Below are 3737 nucleotides of genomic sequence, written 5' to 3'. Positions count from 1 at the left end.
TATTGTCTTGAACTTTTTGTTTGATTTGGTTTATACTTAAGAATAGTGTCCTTCAGTGGTAAATGATGGCTTTTTCTCTATACACTCACCCCCTAATGTTTCTTCCTGACTTTTTCCTCATTGTTGGGTGAAACAAGATTTGCAGTACTTCCTGAAAATAGAGATGTATTAGAGGAAAATATTTTTAAATCTGATCATTATAGAATTAGGAGGAAGGCATCTACTAGGCTTCAAGCAGGGCCGTGCATTATACATATGAGAATCCACCCTGTGGTTAATAACTAAAGGCATAATTCTAGAAATTGATTTCCCTGATGACAGTTCTGAAAGGAACTTGGAATAGAGAAGATGACATGAGGCATAATTATAAACTGTCTGTGCAGAGGTTAGGAAGGAAGGAGTTTGCTGAATCACCTGGCATAACTGTCCCATTTATCTTCATGACACAGCCCTGTAGTGTCACTTAGCACAACAGAGACCTGCCAAATTATACAGTACTTGTTTTCATCCCTGAATGAGGTTTTGTCATTGGGTGCATATGATTAAAATGCCCTTCATACCCCTGGTCTATTGTATGAATGACTCATAATACTAAGGAGAAATACACATTTTTATATCCCTTCTTTGACTGAATGAAGGTGTCGATGGCAGAGTCACATCTTCGATATGGGCAGTGAGGTGTGGAGAGGACAGAGCCTCAAAGAAGCCACCCAAAGATTCCTCAAGTGATGCCTGGAGCATCCCCGCTAATTCCCCGAGATGACAACTCAGTTGTTAAGGCCAGCTAGCACTGTTCTCTGGTTTACTGTGCCCCGGCTCATCTTCCCACCAGAAGAAAAATAATGGCAAACGCATTAGGTTGTACCACAGTTGTCATTTCATGAACAAACAAAACCTGAAGAAGTAATTTGTCCCCTGCTTCTTAACAATGGTAGTTTGATTTACGGTTTTCTAACTTTGCATTAGAAAGGCCTTTGTCTCCTTCCTTCTTCTCGTAGTCTCTGAAAATAATAATATTTGTGTCATTCCTATTTCCCTAGATATCTTCCACTGTGGAGTCAGTGTTATTAAAAGTCTCATGAGTTCTTTGCTCTTATAAGCACCATTTAAACTGAGAAAAGCCTAACGGTCAGTCCCCTGATAATTTGCTTTCTCACTCTGTTTCTCATCCACACTCGCTGTCTTCCTTTTAAAGCTGGGGGTCAATAAACAAAGTGAGAGAACCTGGGCTTTTTACAATGGAGAACACGTTGGCTTCATCGACTCATTATGTAAAATATTGAAACACTATTTTCCAGGAGCCCAGTGCTGGTGCATCCTCGGGGACTTATTTGACAATTTTGTGAGTAATGGGAGAGAACAGCAAACACAATAAACCAGGAGGCGAAATAATGAGAACAGAGAAATGGATCTTAGCAGGACCACTGCTCAGAGTCAGCCAGTTTAATTTCACATTCCTACATTATGTTAACGTTTCATCCACATGGAAACTACAATCCTGGTGACTTGAACTCTGCAGCTAATGTTCTATCACTCTACAAATAAGTATTAGAGACGGCATCTGGGAGGTACACAGTCATTTTGCAGGGAAGGCAAGATTCTTGACACATCCCTTTGTAAAGTAGTGTCACAGTTGCCTAATTTCTCTGCTGGAACTGGGATATTAAGAAAGGCATCTGTCACCCCCAAAATACTGATTTGGCTCATTGTGAAAGTTGGTGGTTCATATTGATCTCTCAGGATTCCACATTCAGGAATTAACACACACCCTTGCTGATATAATCCAAACAGCTGGCAGTCTGTTTATATGACTGGAGACATGCCATTGTATTTAATCATGCCATGAGCAATGCTTTAAAACCATTGTGTCCCCGAAATTCACTGAATACATGCAGGTTTGTATGCAAGGTACCTGGTGGGCTTGGGGGGGCACTGTGTGTGTGAGATAGACACCCTACTCTGACAGCTTACAGTATGGCAAGACAAGTGATAGATGAGCAATTGCAATAAAATATATTCTAGTATTCCTGTTACCTCCCCATACACACACTTTTCTTTGTTCCACAAATTTCCAGAATACCCAGGTCTCTCATGTGATCTGTGGTTTCTAGCTAAATTTAGAGATACTGATTTAGAGATATTGGAGTTTATAATCCAGTAGGGGAAAGACACTTTAAAAGCCACTCGGCCATCCCAGAAGCACTCGGAGTTCTTACATTTGGACCACCTTAAAGATGGGCGAGGTGGAAGGAAATTTGAGGACAAAAAGTCACTTACTCCCCAAATCATTCCCACTCAGTTGGTCAACTTCCCAAGAACTCCCAGCATTAGCATTATTAATAGTTTACATTAAATTCATTTCTTTTAGAAATCCTGTTAAAATGCAAATATTTTTAAAGAGATATTTGCACTTTAAAATATCTCTTTAAAGAGATATTTAAAATATCCTATCCAATAAAAGAGAAACATGGTAATTAGCCATACATCTGCTACCCTTCCCATTGGCTAATCAGGGCGATATGCAAATTAACTGCCAGCCAAGATGGCGGCCGGCAGCCAGGCAGCTTGAAGCTAACATGAGGCTTGCTTGCTTCCGTGACGGAGGACTCCAACGTTCCCCGGCTGCCGCTGCCGGCCTCTGAGCTTGCAGTTTGAAACATTGTTACAAATATGGAAGCTAAACAAAACCCCAGAAACCTGCTTTCAGCCAGCCGGGATCTCAGAGCTGGAGTTGATGCAGTGTTTCGATTATAGAACCCAAACAAACCAGATACTTGCTTTCAGCAGCAGAGGCCTCAGAGCTGGAGCCAGAGCTAAAGCTGGCCCAGAATTTAAAAAAAAAGAAGAAGAAAAAAAGGAGCAGTTGGGAGCTTCAGTCACCCACCAGCCTAAAAACAGCCCTCAGCCCCTCATCCAGGCTGGCCAGGCACCCCAGTGGGGACCCCCACCCTGATCCAGGACACCCTTTAAGGCAAACCAGCCGGCCCCCACCCATGCACCAGGCCTCTATCCTATATAGTAAAAGGGTAATATGCCTCCCAGCACTGGGATCAGCGGAGCCGCGAGGCCTCCCAGCACCGGGATCAGAGAAGCCGAGAGGCCTCCCGGCACTGGGATCAGCATGACAGGGGGCAGCGCCCAAACCCCCTGATCACCCTGCGGCTCTGTGTGTCACAGGGGGCGGGGCCACAACCTCCCTATCCACCCTGCTCTGTTCGTGACAGGGGAAGGCGCCCCAACCCCCTGATCAGCCCTGCTCTGTGCCTGATAGGGGGGAGCTCCACAACCCCCTGATCTCCCTGCGACTCTGTGTGTGACAGGGTGCAGCGCCCCAACCCCCTGATCGGCCCTGCTCTGTCTGTGACAGGGTGCGGCGCCCCCCTCCCCCACGGGCCCTGCTCTGTGTGTGATGGGGTAGAGCCATAACCTCCCCATCGGCCCTGCCCTGAGTGTGACAGTGGCGGCACCCCAACCCCCTGATCCGCCCTGCTCTGTGTGTGACAGGGGGCGGAGCCCCAACTCCCCTATCTGCCCTACTCTCTGAGTGACAGGGGGGAGCTCCTCAACCCCCTGATTGGCCCTGCTCTGTGTGTGACAGGGGGGAGCTCCCCAACCCCCTGATTGACCCTGCTCTGTGTGTGACAGGGTACGGAGCCCCAACCCCCCTGATGGACCCTGCTCTGTGCATGACATGGGGCAGCGCCCCAACCCCCTGATTGGCCCTGCCCTGTGCGTGA

This window comes from Myotis daubentonii, chromosome 7 (genome assembly GCF_963259705.1).
Source record: "Myotis daubentonii chromosome 7, mMyoDau2.1, whole genome shotgun sequence".
Lineage (NCBI taxonomy): Eukaryota > Metazoa > Chordata > Mammalia > Chiroptera > Vespertilionidae > Myotis > Myotis daubentonii.
This window is presented reverse-complemented; position numbering follows the sequence as displayed.